This window comes from Euprymna scolopes, chromosome 13, assembly GCF_053919585.1.
Source record: "Euprymna scolopes isolate OS-2025 chromosome 13, ASM5391958v1, whole genome shotgun sequence".
Classification (NCBI taxonomy): domain Eukaryota; kingdom Metazoa; phylum Mollusca; class Cephalopoda; order Sepiida; family Sepiolidae; genus Euprymna; species Euprymna scolopes.
This window is the reverse complement of record NC_136494.1, coordinates 29,088,904-29,110,386: the sequence shown is the minus strand read 5'-3', so window position 1 is coordinate 29,110,386 and position 21,483 is coordinate 29,088,904. Positions and strand designations below refer to the sequence as shown.

Genomic DNA, 21,483 nt, shown 5'->3' with positions numbered 1-21,483 from the left:
TTATTCAATTTGCAGAACCAATCAACATTCTTCGTTCTATGCATTTTCATATGGTATAATTGTAACACCGGCCCCGGATATGACTGGATAAACACACTTCTATCTGCTGCTATTGAAAATTAAAATGCGGATTTATGTATCTAAATAATATACATATATATAAGTGTGTGTGTGTGTGTCTGTGTGTGTTTATGTGTGTATATGTGTGTATATGTGTGTGTATTTATGTGTGTGTGTGTGAGTGATTTTAATGTTGATGTGTACACGCTTCATAAACTAAGTAATCGATCGTTATGCATTCTGAAACAAAAAAGCGATCCTATAATATTATAGTCATATACTTCTATCCCTCTATCTCTTTATATATATATGTATATATATATATATATATAATTATTTTTTTTACTATAATAATAAAATACCTACAGACACTAGTGTTTCATCCTTTCGGGATTCTTCAGTGCAGGGTGTCACGATTAACACCAGCCGAACGATTCGAACCCCGCGACACGATACATCTCTGGCTCGATTATATATTCCATGCGTATGTATATTCCATATGCATATATATATATATATATATATATATATATATATGTATATATATATGTATATATATATACATATATATATACATATATATATATATATGTGTATATATATATATATATATATATATATATATATATATATATATATTAGGCTTCGAACTGCCTTGGCATAAAGATTCTATTCCCCAACTAATTGCTTGTGTTCCCTTATTGAATAAATTAACCAATATATAGTTTTTGTGACTTTATTTCCCATTCCTATAGTTATCCTATCCCATTTCTATAGTTTATTAAAAAAAACAAAAAAAAAACTCTCTCTCTATAGATATTAACTGTAGTGTCTCTAAATCAAAATACGCTAACGGAAACAATTTACTGCACGAGCGTCGCCCTTTTAAAATTCATCATTCAATAAAATAAAAAGCTATAGCAAACATCTAAATGACTACTTTAAATACAGTTCCTGATTTCAAAAAAAGAAAAACCAAAAGGTAATTATATATCTATATATTTTTAAATCAAATTTATTATGTAAATTCAAAAATATATATTTTTTTTCTACTCATTTCTATCTCTAACCTATACCAATTTTCTTATTAATTTTCTTATAAATTTTATATCCAAACCTTTTACTTCAATTTTTCAGATTCATCTGCCTTACTTTTAATGTTAGGTTTATTTTTGGTGTCTTTTCAATTCAATAGAAATCCTCCTAAATTTGCTGATGAGGAGACCGTGCTTACCAAAAAAACTATGTATAATTATTCTACGTGACTTCATATATACCACAAATAAAAAGCACGGATTTCCGAAACGATCGTACAGATAATTGACTTTGTTGTTGTTCCTTCTTATGAAACTGATTTTTAATTTAATTAAATTTTGATTTTTAAATTTTAAAAATTTTAAAACTTTTAAATTATAAATCACATTACTTAATATATATATATATATATATATATATATATATATATATATATATATATATATATGCGAGCAGTTCAGCCCTGCTTTGTTCGGGCCCTATTTACTGTTAATAACTTTATATGCACATGTATATATTAAAAAGTGTTCGTATGTATATAATAGGCTTCCTTTAGTACCATAGAGAAAAGTTGCTAGAGGCGGCAGAGGTCAAATTTTCTTTTACTTTGATCCTAATTTTGACCCCTTAACATTTATTGTTTTGGGCTCAGATTAAATTTAAATGTCTGACCTATATCCAAGTAACCTACATCTAAAATTTCAAGTGTTTAGACCCAAAACTGGCGGAGGAGTTTGGTAGAATCTGCAAAGGTCAGCCCTTTCAACTTTTACTTTTTGGCAGCCAAATTTTCGCCCCAAAAATAATTTAAAAGCTTACTGAAAGTCTAAATACCCTTTTTGTAAAATTTCGAATGTTTAGACCCAAAATTGGCTTAATAGTTTGTTAAAACCAGAAAAGGTGAAATCTTTTGAACTTTGACCGCTTGGAATACAAATTTTCAGCAAAAAAAAAAAAAAAAAAAAAAGAAACGATTAAAAAGCTTGCCCTATGTCTGAATACCTTTTATGTAAAGTTCCAAATGTTTAGACCGAAAATTCGCTGGCTTATTTGGTAGTGATCGCAGAGATCAATTTTTTTAAGCTTTGACTCTAATTATGACCCCTTAACATTTACTGTTTTGGGCTCAAATTGAATTATTAAGTTAGATCCATGTCTAAGGAATTTCTATCTAAAATTTCAAGTGTTTAGACCCAAAATTGGCGGAGGAGTTTAGTAGACTTCTAAAAGGTATGAATCGTTGAACTTTGAGCTCTTAACAGCAAAATTTTTGACCGAAATCCAATTAAAACGATTTTGCCAAATCTCAATACCTCTTATGTAAAATTTTGAGTTTGTAGACCGAGTTATTTCGTAGGGAAATGTACACACACAGACAGACAGACAGACAGACAAACGAACATACAGACATTTTCACTTATATATATATGTGTGTGTGTGTGTGAGTGTGTGTGTGTGTGTGTGTGAGAGAGAGAGAGAGAAATTGAATGTGTGTGTATCCGTGTGTGTATATATTAACTGGGAATATTAACTTCAAAAGTGACGAAAAACCATTATGCTTCTTAAGTGGGTGAACTCACAGTTTACCTTTATATATCATTTTTTTTTAAGTCATCTAAAATTTATGGAAGAAATTAAATATTTAATATAAAAATTATTATTTTTATTTCTGAAGAACTAAATTTTTAAAAATAAGTTTATTTTGTTTTAATTTACAAAACAGAGGATGGTTTTTCGAATTTAGATAATTTTTTTACAAATTTACTTATTTTCGGAAAGTTTTTCTATTATCTGTAACAACATTGTGTTGATTCTAGATGAACCCCAATAGCGTGTAAATTATAATTTGATTAACAGTTATATTCTTATATGCCAACACCGGGATTGAAACAATTGTACGAAATATATATATATATATATATATATATATATATATATATATATATAGTCATCCACATACAGTACTGTTTCGCTGTTTCACAGCTCGTCAGTGCGGCTAGACAGGCAACTACCTCAAGCCAGGATTGAAACCCGACCGTTTGTACGGCAGTCAAGGCTCCTAACCATTACGCTATTGGCGGTTGCTTGAACGAGTAGTGAGTTTAACGATGTTTTGATATCGTCCGAAATATATATATATATATATATATATATATATATATATATATATATATATATATATATATATATATATATATATATATATATATATATATATATATATATATATATATATATATACACAATTTAAGACTAAATTATAGTTAGAAATTATGTAAATTATAATTTCCTATCTTTAACTGTGTTTTTTATGTCGAACTCTATTTTGCTTGTATTGAGTTTTTCTTATTTGCTTGGGAATATTATATTCTCTTTAAGTTTAGTTTGGCTTGTAAGTTTTATTTTTTACTTCTTGATTTTATCTCTCACTCTCTCTATCTCTCTCTCTCACTCTCTCTCTCTCTCTCTCTCTCTCTCTCTCTATATATATATATATATATATATATATATATATATATATATATATATATACATGTGTGTATGCGTGTGCGTGTTTTTATCTATCTCGCCACACACAATAATAAAAACGCCATTTTTTTTTTCTAGCCATCGGACGAAACCATTTTAAATGGTGTCTGACAGTGATAAAGAAAATAGCAAGTCAGAATATTTGCTTTTATTTTAAATATATTCGGAAAGAAATTCTCAACACTAAAAAAAAATTAATCGTTGGTAATTTTTTGGAGGGGTATGGTCATCAGAAATAAAAAGTGAAATTACCGATCGAATTCTATGGGGGTTTTTTTTTGGTTTTTTTAATGAAAACTAGTGTAAACATTAACGATGCGTAACTTTATTTTCTGAAATGTTTATTCGGGTATTTCGATATGTAAAATTAAAAAACAGATTATCAATAAATATTATTCATTTAATTTTCATTTATCTACTAAGTGTCACTCAAATAATTATTATTGCTCATTGAATCAATATGAGTAGCAGAAACTAACCAGAAATGATTAATATCGATTATTAGATAAAATAGCCTGGGTGCCCGGCGTTGCCTGGGTGCCCGGCGTTGCCTGGGTGCCCGGCGTTGCCCAGGGGTGTGCTGATAAAAAAAAAAGTTGCAGTAGGTTTTTTCGTGGTTTGGTAGCCAGTTATAAGGAACTAGATACCTTTTTAGGCGATGTTGCTTGTACAAAAGTAAAGTCTATATATCTATATATATATATATCTTTTCCGCCTTCGCGCCACGGCTCGAACCCTTGACGCGAAGGCGGAAAAGAAAATGGAGGTGTGTGTAAGGTTATTGGATGAGAAAAAAAAAAAAAAAGAAGGAAACTTGCGAGCAAAAAAAAGCAAAAAAAAAACAGTGGTAGTAGACAGGCAGGTTCGAACCCGTACCACGAAGAAGGAAAAGAAAGTGAAAAGAAAACGTGACGCTGTTGCGCCTATCGCCAAAACGGAAATGACGTAGGTTTAAATAGGGGCTAGACGATCGAAAAGACGCGATGACTTTCGAAAATATCGGCGATAAAAGCGACCCCCCCCCTTGTAGAAATGTGCCGAATTGAGGGTAAAGGAATGAATGTTTTAGGCAAGTTTTCGATATTTGTCGTCCGAAGGGTCGACCTTCAAAATGACACCGATCTCGTGAAAATCCGTCGCCTCTCGAAAGATTTTGCGAGACATATACATACATACATAAATACATACATACATACATACATTTATACATGCATACATTCGTACATGCATTTAAACACACAGGTGAGATTTATATTACAGATTAAATAAATGTATATCCGTAAATACAAGTAAACACACGTTAAATAATTTGTAAAAAAAATACAAATTAAATACAAACATAATAATTTCAAAAACATTATTATCTAAATATTAATACGACAGCATGTGTGTTATTTTCTTTGTCACGTTTAACTGATTTTTCTTTTTGTTTCATTTTTCTTATCATTTTTTTAAGCCAGGGATGGGGCATTCTACCACATGCCAAACATACACCTGCTATTTTAGACACTCCAACCGAGAAATCTTTTTAAGATTCTAACCGTCCCTTTAAGTGCAATTGTTTGAATCTCCTTTGCACTTGGTTTACCTGGTATATTTGTAAGATAGTTTGTAAAATTCTTTTTCATAAGTCCGGTTGCTCCTATAATTACTGGAATGATAGAGATCTTCTTAAGGTTCCAGTTTCTTTTCATGCCATACATAAGACCCTGGTATTTGGTAATCTTTTCCCTCTCAGCTCTGTTTAACCCAGCATCATTCGGTGACTGTCGTTATGACCCTCCAGTTTTTTGTAATCAATAATTTTACCAAGAATTCTTCATAAGTTTTGGTTTCGGTTTAAATTCTAGCTCATTGCACTCAAGTTATCTATTTTTTATAAATAATTTTACGAAGAAATTTTAGTTTCGGTTTCAATTATAACTGATGGAACTACATATATATATATATATATATATATATATATATATATATATATATACCTAAAATTGGCAGAGGAGTTTGGTAAAGTTCTTAAAGGTCAAATCGTGAAATTTTCACCCCTTAACAGCCAAATTTCTGGCCGAAATCCGATTACAAAGATTTTCTCAAATCTCAGTACCCTATATATCAAACTGAAAATTGACAGAGTTATTGCGTAGGGAAATGTACGCAGACACAAACACAGACACACACAGACGGACAGACAGACACTTTCACTTATATATATATATATATATATATATATATATATATATATATATATATATATATATATATATATATATATATATATATATATATATATAGCGGCTGCTGGTTGGCGTAATGGTTCAAAACGTTGACTGTTTTACGGGCGGTCGTGTTTCAATACTGGCTTGACGTAGTAGCCTGTCTAGCCGCACCGATGAACTGTGATACAGCGAAACAGTACTGTATCTGGATGACTATATATATATGTGTGTATATATATATATATATATATAAGTGAACGTGTGTGTATGTGTGTGCGTGTGCGCGCGCGTCTGCATACATTTTCCTACGCAATAACTCAATTTTAAGTCTACAGACTCGATATTTGATGTACAGAAATTTGGCTATTAAGAGTTCAAAGTTCAACGATTTGACCATTGAGAACTCTACCAAACTCCTCCGAGAATTTTTTGTATAAACACTTGAAATTTTAGATATAGGTTCCTTGGACATGGATCTAACTTAATAACTGTATTTGAGTCCAAAACAATAAAAGTTAAGTTGTCATAATAGGGGTCAAAGTTAAAAAAATTGACTTTCTTTTTTTTTTTTTTGCACGACATACACCTCCAAACACCCGGGCAACGCCGAGCTGAAATGCTAGTATATATATATATATATATATATATATATATATATATATATATATATATATATATATATATATATATAAAGTTTTGCTTTTGGGTTCGATTCAAGCTGATGCACTCAAATCATATGGATATATTTTTTTTATTTTTGAAGTCACATCTTTTTTATATAAAAGAATCGATAGAAAATTGGCTCTTTAATACTATATACGAAATCTGCATGGATTGAAATAATATATTTAAGCGTATTTTACGATTGGTCTACGAGAGAAAGAGAGAGAGATGGGGAGAACAAACCAAGGTATGTGTTCATCAACGTTTCATCCTTACTCCGAGACTTCCTCTCTGGATGAATGAAATTAAGAAAACAAAAGCACCAGTAGAAATATTTGAAAATATATTTTTGAAATATCTGACCTTGTTCCATTTCAGAAACGAAAAATGTCGCCGGAAATTAAAAAAAAATAAAATAAAATAAACAAAGGGGCATAGCGTTGTGAAAGAGAGTGAGATTTTCTTAATAACGTCATATAGACATTAATATATTTAAGATGATCAATAATGAATCGCCATTAATAAGTAAACTTTTATTAAAAGAACAAATTAAAATTTTAGACACAGGTTAACTCTCTTCCATCATAGGAAACACCTCCTATAATAATCAATACATATAATCAATACATATAATCAATCAATAAACTACGTAACAAAAATACACGCATTTCATTTCAGTTACACGTCCATATTTGAATTAAAACATACATTTTGTTCTAAAAAATATGAATTACATCATATCTTTTTAAATATATTATTGGCTTAATAATTTTTTTTTAAATCTACCTCTTTTTCACAACTCTACGCCCCATCCATGTTTTTTTTTTTAATTTCCAACGACTTTTTTTCCGTTTCTACAATGGAACGAGGTCACTCATTTACTAACATCAAAAATAAATTTTCAAATATTTGTATTGATATTTTATTTTCTTAATTTCATTCATCCAAAGGAAATCTCGCAATAAAGACTAAACGTTGATGAACACATAACTTGGTGTGTTCCTTTTTAAATTTCTATTTCATGCGAATACTATTTCCATTATCCTTATAATATATATATATATATATATATATATATATATATATATAATACATATATATACATATATATATGTATATATATATATATATATACTGTGTGTGCGAAATCAAGATTCCAAAACAACGTGTTGAGGGCAACGAAAAGTGTATTTCATTTTATGTTACAATTGTTTCAATGTCCAGTTCGACAATTTCAAGCATTATATCATTTGAAAATTTTAAAAAACCAGCATTTCTTCAGACTTTATAAATAAACACACTTTTTGGCAAGTTAAGTTGTCATAATAGGGGTCAAAGTTAAAAAAATTGACTTTTTTTTTTTTTTGCTCGACATACACCTCCAAACACCCGAGCAACGCCGAGCTGAAATGCTAGTATATATATATATATATATATATATATATATATATATATATATATATATATATATATATAAAGTTTTGCTTTGGGGTTCGATTCAAGCTGATGCACTCAAATCATATGGATATATTTTTTTTATTTTTGAAGTCACATATTTTTGATATAAAAGAATCGATAGAAAATTGGCTCTTTAATACTATATACGAAATCTGCATGGATTGAAATAAAAGAAAAAAGATGAGGGATCCCTAACGGGAAAAACATTCAAGAAACTTGGAAAAGGTAACTGTTTCTCTCATGTTTTCTGCACATCGTAGCAAGATAGGTACTTACTTAAAATATAATAAGAGATATATAATTTGCTCTCCTTGATTGAGTACTATTAACGCCCCTTGTTGAAATTCAATCATTCTGAATTTTTTCATATTTTTCTACCTGTAATATATATATATATATGTGTGTGTGTGTGTGTGTGTGTGTGTGTGTGTGTGTGTGTGTGTGTGTATGTGTATAAATATATATATATATATACATATACATATATATGGTGCAGATATACTCTTTGATAATTAATCGTATTATATGTATGTAAACACACACATAAATTTATATATATATATATATATATATATATATCGATTTTGTAACCTAAATAAATTTACTTAAAATTATTTGCATTTGATATATATGGATACGTATATGTATGCGATATATATTTCGTAATATTAATTTATCGAAGAATACCTATATTATATGTAGCGATATACATAATATATATATATATATATATGTATATATATATATCTTTAAATATGTATTAAAAAAATGGAGATAAGTATATATACTCTATAAATGCTTTCATAGAAATTAATTTAAACGAGAGTTTGACATTCCTCATGAACGTGTACACAAACATACGCATATATATATATATATATATATATATATATATATATATATATATATATATATATATATATATATATATACGTATTTAAGATTATAGGTAATATATAAATCTATATTCAAATATATATATATATAAACAATTATTAATTTAAATGATTATATATGTATGTATATGGATGCATATATATATATATATATATATATATATATATATATATATATATATATATATATATATATATATATATATATATATATATATATATATATATATATATGTTATGAATAAATATATGTAAATCCTCTTTAGGATATATTAAATTCATACACACACACACACACACACACACACACACACACACACACACACACACACACATATATATATATGTAAAGGTATATATATATATATATATATATATGCACACACACACACATATATACATACTCACATAATTTTGAAAAATAGTTTCTAATCAAGAACTGAATGTTTTTTAACATCGTTTTAATATTTCATCTTGTTATATTTCTCTCCCCGAAAAAGGTGATTAATATTCTCTAATATATCGTTAGATGAGACATTTTTAGATGAAGACGAACGCGGCGAAGGAGGAGGACAACTCAACTGTCGTCGACTGACACGAATTTATATACTTTCATTAAATTTCGCGCTAATCTGTGGTTGTCTCCCTTTCTTTTCTTTTTTTTTTACGTGAGGATTCATTTGTCACAGCTTTCTGTTTAAGGACTTATCTGCCTTGTGAAAGCGTATCGGGGATGCGAGAGAGGTGAACGAAACAGTTATACACGAGGGATAAGTAAGAAAGTACGAAATATGGAAGAAAAAGAGAGAATGAATTGGGTGACATAAAACAGACTTTCTGAATTTGTGATAAAAGAGAAAGAAGATGGAATAAATGCAGGAAGAAAGTAAAAACGATTGAATGAACGAATCAATGAATGAATGAATGAATGAATAAACGAATGAATGACTAGATTAAACGATTGAATTAATAAATTCAATAAAAAACAAATGAAGAAATTAATAAATGGATTGAACGAATGAATGAATAAATAAACGAATGAATGAATGAACGAATGAAGAAATTAATGAACAGATGAACTAATGAATAAATGGCTGATTTAATGAATGAACAATTTAATGAATGAACAAATGAATGAATTAATAAATAATTAATGAATATATCGAACGAATCAATGAATGACTGAATAAACGAATGAGTTAAGTAATGAATGAACGAATGAATGATGGAATTAATGAAAAACGGATGTATGAATGAATGAATGAACAAATAAAAAATTAAAAATAGATTGAACGAATGATTGAATGAACGAATGATACAATGTATATATGAACGAATAAACGAATGTATGAATAAATGAATAAACGAATGAATAGACTGACCGAATATATAAATGAATGATCGGATTAATGAATGAATGAACGGTCGGAAGGAACGAATTAATAAATGGATTGAACAAATGAATGAACGATTTGTTTTTTACAAGGTGGTCACCACTTATCAAGGCCCGGAAGCCACTCACGGATAAGGGTTATTGCATGTACAGTACGTTAGTGTGGAGATTTAATAAAGCGTCTACTTAAGGGGGCTGTTCATCAGGAATTTCTTTACGTTGGACTTGAAGACATCCAGGTTGTAGTCAGGTGGGAAGCAATCAGACGGAACAGAGTTCCACAGGCGTGCAGTTCTAAGAAAGAAGCTTTGTTCAATATACGTTTTGATTTAGACACAGATGAAGAGTGAATTTTTTACAGTGATTTCATCTAGACGGGTGTTTTTCGTAAAAGATTGGCGATGGGGGACTGTAGATTGGAGCTCAGACGAGCACCCGCCATGGAAATAATGATAAAACAAAGATAGGCTCACAACGTCTCTTCTGTGGGAGAGAGGTTGCAGGGTAGAGAAAAGGTCATCCCCCACTAAGCCACGAAGTCTGTTTTGTACTCTGTCAAAGCAGGATAGGCTGTTTTTAGTAGCTCCGGCCCAGATATGGCAGCAGTATTCCATCCTTGGGCGTACTTGGCTTTTATATAGATAGAGAATTGCATCAGTAGTGAGATATCTTCTGGAACGGTAGAAGGATCCCACCATCTTTCCAGCGACCTTGCAACAGACTTGATGTACGTGTTCCATTTCAGATCAGGAGTAAAGGTCAAACCCAGAAGCTTGTCAAAACACGGGGCCTCACCTAGACGAGAGCCATCCATTTCAATTGATGCCAGATGGGGATCAGAGCGTTGATGATGTAAGGATAGGAGTTTGGTTTTAGATGCATTAAAGGTAATCAGCCACCTCTTCCCCCACTGAACCACGCGCTCGAGATCAGAGGAGAGAGAATCAGAGAGAACTTTGTCATTTACAGCCTTTGATGTGTTGTCGTGAATGGTCGTGTCATCAGCATAGATGCCAACGAATGGTTTAAGTACGTGTTTAGGGAGATCATTGATGTAGATCAGGAAGAGAGTTGGGCGCAGGATGGACCTCTGAGGGACTCCAGCATTAATACTGCGGGCCTCTGATTTTTGTCCATCGACCACTACTCTTATGAGCCTATCAGAGAGAAATGATTTAATGATAGAGAAAACATTTCCAGTTATACCGTAGCTGGAAATCTTGTGAAGTAGGCCTTTATGCCATACCTTGTCGAAGGCCTTTGATATGCCATAGCAATGGCCCTAGAAAGGAAGCCTTTGTCAAGAGATTCACTAATCCTATGAGATATAACGGTAGATCTTGCAGAACGGAAACCATATTGCTTGTCACTCAGAAGGTTAATTCTGCTGAGGTGGTTGACTATTTCTCTATTTAATATGGATTCCAGCAACTTACTCATGACACACAGGAGACTTATTGATCTGTACTGAGAGGGAGATGACTTATCACCTGAATTCTTAAATACAGGGTATACTGATGAGGTTTTCAGGGTGTTGGAATGCACTTCTCCTTAAGGCAACGCTTAAACAGTTTCGTAAGTATGAGAGCAAGTTCTGGTTGAAGCTTTTTTAACACTATAATTGGGTTGCCATCAGATCCAGTTGCTTTACTGGAATCACGGTTCTTGATTAGCTTGGCGATCTCATGCACAGATATTTGTATGTTACCTAGCGTGTTCTGTGTTATTGGAGGAAATATGGGGAGTTGATGGCCTTCGTCGCATAGGGTAGAATTGGCTGCAAAGTTCTTTGCAAATAGTTTGGCCTTGTCTGATGCTGACGAGATGACCTCTGGTCCATTGATAATGGTTGGGATAGAACGCACACTTCTGTTCAGGATCCTATTTGTTATTTGCCAAAACTGGTGAGAACCAAGCCGCTGATCAGCTACATTGGATTTAACGGACTGGGCATATAGCTCTCTTGCATTTTTTATTACTCTTTTGCAGTGGTTGCTGGCGTTCCTGAAAGCAGCTTTAGTCTCAGTGCATCTATTACGTTGGTAGCTATGGAAAAGGTTAATTCTGTGCGCGATGGCAGCAGCACACTCTGGGGAGAACCATGGCTGGCTGTTAGGTTTTTGTTGGAATTTTTTAGATGGTATGAATCGGTCTGTGCTTACAATTAACCATTCGGTCAGGTTTGATACTATAAAGAATGAATGAATGAATGAATGAATAAATGATGAAATGAATGAACGAATGAACGAATTAATGAATGAATGAATGAATGAATGAAAGAATAAATTTTTGAATAAATTAATGAATGAATAACGAACAGAAGAAAGACACAAAATTATGGAATTACAAAATAAAAAAGAAAGGCTGAACAAAAATAGGGATGGATGGAATAACCTAAGAATAATAACAAAAGAAAAAATAATGGAGTAAGCAAGATAGAAAGAAAGAAAAATGATAAAATAAACGAGAAAGGACGAAAGTAAAAAAGAAATGGATGAAAAAGAAAAACAAACGTGAAAGAAATAACAAAGGAAAGAAACAAACGATGCAATAACAAAAACAGAAAGGATTTATAAAAGAATAAATAATGGAAGAATAACAACACAAAGAAAGAAAATATAAAAATCAAAAAGAATAATAAAATTTAAAAAAAACGAATGATATAAAAAAGAAAAAAGCATGTAATAACATAAATAACAACAGAGAGAAAGAGAAAATAGGGCTGGACAAAATGATGGAAATACCATGGAGCATTTTTTTTTCTGATGGCAGCCTTCTCATGAAGTTCAACGTTGTGCGAAGCTCTCGGCAAACAGTTTTTGTTAAAAAGGGAATTGTTCGATGAATTTCCAACATTCAACGAAACATGTGTAAAACACACTTTATTAATAGCTAGCTGTACCCGGTCACGCGTTGTTGTGGCTCAGTTTGTTTAAAGAGACATATAATAAAAAATCAAAATGTACTGCAAATTTACTGAATAAAGATATATATTTATTTATCTCACGAAAATTGCATTCTGTAATGTTTATATGCATTTATTTTTTATAATTGTTTTAACAACAAAAGTTTTTTTTTAACACATGCTCCCAAATACACTAACACAAGCACACGCATGCACGGGCTATAATATGAACCATTAGTGGCACATGTTCTTTGTTTATATTCTCAAACATGTGGATACACAATATTTTGAGACTTGTTAATGTTTAAAGAAAACGCCAAGTGAATTACGAAGTGCAACACACACACACACACATACACACACACAAGATAGTAATGACTTAAGCATGAAACAAACTTGACGCAGTGTGAAATAATGTGTCTATTATTGACGCCATATTGTAATTTAAGTAACCGTTCGTTTATAAAGTGTAGAATTGGATTCCGGAATATAAGAATTGTCAGAGTTCAGCCAATCATCATGGACTGAGTTTGGCGAGAGAGGCGTTATTATTTAAAATCGGAAACTGTGTAGAAAATGTTAGGTCTATGTTTTTATTAGCCAGTTACGTGCAGTGTAAGTACAGAATATGTGGACAGTGTAGAATTCGTTCCGGTGACAACTTGGAGTAGTGGTAGGATTAAATATTTAGAGAGAAAAATAGGGACTTCTTCCTCTAAAGATGTTGCGATTCTGATGGTATTGCTCGTAAGATACAATGTAGCATTTTAATGTCACGGCTGAATGTGTATAAAATGGTGGTTAAAATCTACATAAGATAGTGGCTACTGGCCTCGATGTGTTGCATTTTTACGGGGCATCTGTTGTTGCAAACCTACGATACTTTGGTCCAGAGGGGAATTTCTGCAGTCATTTTATTATATAGGAGAAAAACAATATGAGTGAAAAATATACCATCATCATCATCATCATCATCATCATCTGACAATTCATCATCATGCAGTCCTTCATAGATGAAGATGGCTAGTCAGGGTCTTGGTGCTTTATCCTTGGGGGTTGTAGCATTCCAGGCTCAGTGTGGAAAGTTTCCCCACAAATAGTACATGGAATAAATACATCTTTGTCTTTGGAAGTGAACAGCTTTTGTTGAAACGGGATTATTCAGACGACTGTTAAGCTCTGCTATAATTTTGGGTGTCGAGATTTTGCGCCCTACCTTCACTACACGGGCTCTAACGATCTCTATGTGTGTTTAGAAGATTATGTTTTCCTTTCTTTTTCATAGTCTGTTATTACCTTTGAGAGAGTTCCTTTCGATACGGCCAGCATTTCAGTATCTTTCGTTACAATAGCGCCTGTCGCCCGGGCACCAACAATTTGCCCTTTGGGGCGGGGGGGGGGGGAAATTTGATAGATGTGCCATTTTAATGTTTCTTACTAAAATTCACTTGTTAAAGTAAAAAAGAATAAATTCAACCAATTAAGTAACAACAACAAATAATATAAATTAAAAAAATTAAGCCAACACTTCGATTTTTATTTTAATTTATAAGTGTTTTATAAGTCATGTAAAATTCACAAGGTGTTTCCATTATTTTGTATGTAACGTATTCGTTAATATATACGGTCCCAACACACTGTAGGCATAAGAAAAGAAGAGGAAATAAATTCCACTCGCTGTTTCAGGTTTTTAACAAAAAAGCTCTATTTTTCATTCTCCGGCCACGCGTGAATTCTCGTTTAGGCTCTGGCGTCGCTGCCGTGTCTTTAACGTGATCATCGATCTGCGCAAACGTTTTTTATAATTTTTTTATTCCTTTTTTCTTTTTACCTGGCACACGGCTCGGTCATTTGCATATAGCTGCGATGCGCGCATCCACCCTTTGTTACATGTATAGAAAAGAAAAGGAAAATGCAACAATTAAAGCAAAAAAGAAAAGAAATAAGTGACTAAAAAAAAAAGAAAATGAAACGAGAAAGAGAGAAAAGAAGAAGAAATTATGGAATAATGTCCAAATCAACAAGAAAGTGAAAAAAGAAAAGAAAGAAAGAACTGAAAAATAAGGGAAAGAAAGAAATAGGGAATTAAAGGCGAAAGGAAGAAAAATTATGAAAAAAAAAACACGAACGAAACATGAATAAAGAGCAATGGAAGAAAAGGATAAATGTGTGAATGAAAACGCTGGTAAAATAAGAAAGTCAAAGCTGAGAAAAGGAACAGGAAGTAACTCAAAACAGGAAGTAACTCAAAACAGGAAGTAACTCAAAACAGAAATCCTGAAACGAATAAAAGCAGCTTAGGGTTAAGGTTAGGGTTAGGCAGTTTACTGGATATTGTGATTAGAATACCTTCCCGGTTTATTTATTTATTTATTTCATTATTATTATTATTATTATTATTATTATTATTATTATTATTATTATTATTATTGGCTCACATAGAGCTTTCACACAAGTCAACAAACGATCTGATTGGAGACCTGTGGTGTTCTCTGGAAGCTGAGTGACAGCAAGTCTCCCCAGACGTCCAGCTCTCTCCACCTCCTTCGATAGCATAAATAAATTTGCGTCATCACAACAGCCTCTTATCATTGATTTCTCGCTGGAAGTGGGCATTGGTTTATACTGGAATTTGAGTGGTACTAATCCTCCCCAAGATCCCAGTTCTCTTCGCGCTTGTCCAGCGGAGGTCTGGCCAGCGCTCTCTCCTCAGTCTTTCCATCCTCCTTGACCCTTGTCTCTTTGGTATCACTTTTCTATTGGGAGGGAACGGTGATGAAACAATAGTGGGTGGTGCATGATGGGGATGTAGAACTTGTAGATATGCAGCTTCGGTGTTCTTCATTCCTTGTAACGCTTCTTCGTTATATTGTTTTCTTGTGTTATTCTCCGCATTCAAGGGTTTTCATTAATATTTCAGCCGTTTTCATTATCGTTAGTCATTGTATTTTTGCAGCTATTCCTCTGATTCCAATTTCTGCCATTCTTTTTTCAAAGTTTTTCGGAATTGTTGCTAGTGCTCCTTATTATTATTATTATTATTATTATTATTATTATTATTATTATTACTATTATTATTATTATTATTATTATTACTATTATTATTATTATTACTACTATTATTATTATTATTATTATTATTATTATTATTATTACTACTACTACTATTATTATTATTATTATTATTATTATTATTACTACTATTATTATTATTATCACTATTATTATTATTATTATTATTATTATTATTATTATTATTATTATTGGCTCACATGGAGCTTTCACACAAGTCAACAAAAGATCTGATTGGAGATCTGTGGTGTTCTCTGGAAGCTGAGTGACAACAAGTCTCCCCAGGCGAACTGTTATCCTCATCTTCATAGTTGTTGTTTCGCGACGGTTCGGCCAACTATTCCTCTGGTCTTTGTACGGACAACAACTATGAAAGGCAGTAATTGCTAAGGATACAGTTAAGAGACTCTGCATTCCCATGCTGTCGCGGTAAACCACCTGAAGAAGGCCAGGGGAATAGTTGGCCGAAACGTGGTAAAACAACAACAACAACAATGAAGATGAGGATAACACTCCGCAAATAAATAAATAAATGAATAAATAAATAAAATATACGAATTACTCATCCGAATGGAACTCTATAAAAATAACCTTCTTTCTTTGTACTTTATTTTATTTTATTTTTTTGACTAAAAAATCAATACGAAAGGACGCCATGTAAGGAGTGGACCGACAAGGCGTGCCGGCGTGAGATTACTGTGTGACACGTGGACGACAAGCGAGGGAAAAGCACGTGTGCTGCGATAGCGGGGAACCACGTAGACGACCAGAAGATTTTAGAAGCACGGATAAGTGCAAGTAGAAATTTTTAAATAAGATGCAGTTTTAACTTTTTACAAAAAAAAAAATGGTCGTAAAACTGTGTGCCATTGTGCGAGCTGACGACATAGGAACGGAAATAAAAAGAAAGATAAAAAAAAAAACTCGTGGTGAGACAACGAGCCGGAAGTCGGCCGGCATAATAGATTTGCAACCCGCGTAGCAACGACACAAGTGGACATATTGATGCATGAGGAGGAAAAACACGTGTTCAGCACCGCAGAGTTTTATCCACTAAATTGCGAACTAAGAGACTTTTAAAACAAGATGCAATGCCTTGTTGGAAAGTACCATTAATAAATGGCTTTTATTTCAACTAGAAAAAAAACTGCGTCGATTTTCTGGGGTTTTTTGTTGTTGTTCTTTGCGACTGTCTCAGACACAACGTGTTGGGTTCAAGTATTAAAATATAACGACGCCATTGAAGAAGATTAACGAAAACTTTACAGGAGGATCGAATTTCTAATAATAACTTTTGTAGCTTGACTGTATATTTGTTTGTTTGTTTTTTTAGCTTAATTTACTAAACTACAATCTCATTCGGCGTTGCAGTTCACTTCAACTAGTAGAAGAGTTAACCAACAGGCAGTATTTGAGGTGGGGTCAAGGCGCGTTACTTCAGTTGTTTTTCTTCGATAGGTTGATGTTTTTAGCACGAATACATGGCATTGTTACAAGTAGTCCGATCACCTGGAAAATATTTTTTGACGCCTCCATACGACGGAAGATTTTCCCCTTTCCTCCAGGGTAAATAGCAATCGTCGACTGACTCAGCACAACCGACCAAGTGAACAGCGACGATCGATCAAGATAGCGAGTGGAAACATCTCTCAAGCGCATGACTCTTATCGAAATGATTTTTTTTCTTTAACAAAACGTTTATGGCTTATCGAAACGGCTTTATTAGTTATGTAGTACAAACTAAGGCACGACAAATGTACAGAAAGGCGCGACAACTGCACCTACTGTTTCTAGATTTGTGTGATATTTAGGCACGACATTATTTTCATGGCAGATGTTCGGATGGGATTGAATGGCACACCTCTTTGTAAAACATTCAGAGCAAATCAAAACCTTATCTTACTATAACCATTGAAATAATCCCCCCTCCTCTCTCTCTCTCTCTCTCTCTCTCACTTTCTCTTTCTCTATTTTCTCTGTGCCTTAAACAAAACAAATCTTTAATGAATAAAGCATAGTTCCTAGAACTACCTGTGTGTGTAATCCAATTCCGGCTGGCTATAACACAGTTATTTTCAAGTTCAATGTAAACAAATTCTTGTTCAGCGGTCCTCTTAAATAATCAAATTCTGTCCAATAGCCAATATTACCAACCATCGTGGCGTTGTCTCACCGGCCACCTGATATTCATTAACACTTATCCTCGAGTGATATTTGAGCCTTTATAAGTCGTGACATAAACAAATTCCTGATGAACCGCCCCCCTCAAGTAAGACACTTTATCAAATCTCCAATACTAACGTACTGTACACGCAATAACCCTTATTCCCGAGTGGCTTCCGGGCCTTGATAAATGGTGACTACCTTGTTAAAATAAAGTGACTCTTAAGTAAAAAAATGTCTACAGATTTCTCAATACGACCGTATAGAGTGATGCATGCGCGAATTTATATGAAAGTGCATATAAATATACGCGTTTATATGCGCGCGCGTGTGTGTGTGTGTGTGTGTGTGTGTGTGTGTGTGTGTGTGTGTGTGTGTGTGTGCTTTTATGTGTGTGTGTGTTTGTGTGTGCGTGCGTGTAAGAGAGAAAGTGCGTGTGTGTGTGTGTGTGTGCGAGTGTATATGTAAGAGTATGTTTGTAGATGGAGGGGGTAGAGACAAAAACAACAACTACATAGACCTCTCCCTATCAACTAACTTCGTTCTTTTTTTTTTACATAGGCGTCACCACTTATCAAGGCCGAGAGGCCACTCAAGGATAAGGGGTAAGGAGTGAACAGTAGTCAAAAGGGCAATATAGTAGTCGATAGTAATAATCCACCACCCCCTCCTACTTTGCTCACGCCTGGCCCCTCACCTGTACGCCACAAGTGATCATTTGCAGGTCCAACAATTTGGCAGCCGCCGCCATCAATGACCCACCCACTTGTCAGCACCATTGACATATGCGTCAACGCCATAAAGGGTAGCCAAAACAAACAAATAAATAACAAATCAACAACAACTAAAAAAAAAATATGTGCGTTTTCACAAGGTCCTCCTTATTGGTGTTATCTATTAGCAGGTACTAAAATAATAGCGCTTGATTTATACGCCAGAAAATACGGGGCGCTTTTATTTTCAAATGCGTCCTTGTAACTCTGAGAAGGGGTGTTGTCCAATAGTCGGGCACGCTTCTGTTTAACAAGGCCGATAGCCATTAGTCGCGTGCTCTCGTGTAATGAATGAATGCGTGAATGTAGGATTGACATAAAATTCATAAAGATAAATTAAAATGACCGAAAAATGGGTTGAAATGACTTAAATAAATAAAAAGTAAATGACTTAGAATGACTTTAATGAACTTAAGGATGAAATGAATGACCTTAAGAATGACTTGAATGCTTAAAAAATAACTGGAATCCTTCAAAAACAACTTGAATGATCTGGAGAATGACTTGAATGGCTTTGAGACTGACTGGTTGTAAAGTGGGTGATCATTTTACATTAAATTAATACAGAAAAGTGATACCCCACTTTATACCAGAATAAGTACAGCATGTAGTAAGAACAGATACTAGACTTTGATCTTGGCAAAAAGGCCAAGAAAAGGGGGTATTTATTTGGTCCCCCACCGAGCAAATTAGGCACAAGACTGATTTTTAATGTGAGGAGTGAAGGGGAAGTAGAGGAGTTGGATAGTGACAATTGGTATAAAGGGTTGCACCTACATTGACCAACGTCTTATATGTGGGGTCCCCCCCACATATGGTCTTTACTTGCAGTATCTTCCGGACAGATACTACACTTTGATCTTGGTCAAAAGGCCAAGAAAAGGGGGTATTTATTTGCTCCCCCACCGAGCAAATTAGGCACAAGGCTGATTTTTAATGTGAGGAGTTTGACCAACGTCTTATATGTGGGGCTGCCCTCACATATGGTCTTTGCTTGTAGTATCTGCCTTGAAAAGCTAAGAACGGCATCTGTTAACAACACACCTTTGATCTTAACCAAAAATGCCAAGCACAAAAGTGTTACGGACTGACCGACAGACCGATCGACCGACAGACCGACCGACCGACCGACCGACCGACCGACCGACCGACAGAGTGATTTATAGATTCCTTGCACGCGACTAAAAATGCATTATAAACGCTAACTGCGCTAATTCAATTGATTTGACGTCCAAGTATCTTTATTATATATATTTTAAAAATCTGCGCTTGGGACTGTACATTACGTTTAAAATAACACCTCCTTTGGTCTGCCATGCTTAAATTTGAAATAATATTTTTTATTAGTTTCCTAAAAGGGAAATCCCCCTCATTGACCTGTCACGTTTATGTTTGAAATAGCATCCCCTTTAGTCTGTGATGATTATGTTTGAAATAGCATCCCCTTTAGTCTGTGATGATTATGTTTGAAATAGCATCCCCTTTAGTCTGTCATGATTATGTTTGAAATAGCATCCCCTTTAGTCTGTCATGATTATGTTTGAAAAAGCATCCCCTTTAGTCTATCTCGTTTAAGTTTTAAATAGCATCCCCTTTAGTCTGTTATGTTTATGTTTGAAAAAGTATCCTCTTTAGTCTGTCACGTTTATGCGTGTAATAGCATCCTATATTGTCTGTCACCTTTATGTTTGAAATAGCATCCTCTTTAGTCTGTCGCATTTATACTTGAAATAGCATCCTCTTTAGTCAGTCACGTTTATGTTTGAAATGGCATCGTCTTTTGTTTGTTACGCTTAAGTTTGAAATAGCATCCCCATTGGTATGTCATGCTTAAGTTTGAAATAGCATCCCCATTGGTATGTCATGCTTAAGTTTGAAATAGCATTTTAATCAGTTCCCCCCAAAAATGGTACGCTGGATTATATATAAAATATAAAAATTGCTTAGATCTAGAAGGACCTCTTCTGCATTGGCCGATGGAGTGCAATAACAGAACAAAGTCTACACTTTGTTTCTAACCAAAAGGTCAAATGATGTGACACAAGTTCGGAAAATGAAACAACACGGTGGTAAGCTGAAAATCTGTTCAGCAAAGTGAAGCAAGATGCCGATCAGATCCTATGTTCTCACCTCTACGGAATGCGTCGCTGAAACCGCGAATGGCTGGGCTTGATATCGACCGCGGATTCAAACCGGCGTGCCTGGGCGGCGTCTATACGAGATGCAGAGAATTTAGTTAGAGGGGCCGGCTCAGCAGACCCACGGTGAATGCTGATACAACAGCAATAAAAACAAAACAATGAAGAATGAGAATTCGGTTCTC

The 21,483-nt window shown here is 33.4% G+C and overlaps 1 protein-coding gene and 1 pseudogene across 1 annotated transcript in view; one reads left to right on the top strand and one right to left on the bottom strand.

Annotated features, from left to right (window-relative positions):
• The window catches only part of LOC145291964 (uncharacterized), a 231,902-nt gene that overhangs the window by 26,512 nt on the left and 183,907 nt on the right, over positions 1–21,483 (top strand). The gene's annotated exons all lie outside the window — the stretch shown is intronic.
• LOC145292600 (U2 spliceosomal RNA) lies at positions 19,695–19,820 on the bottom strand (annotated as a pseudogene).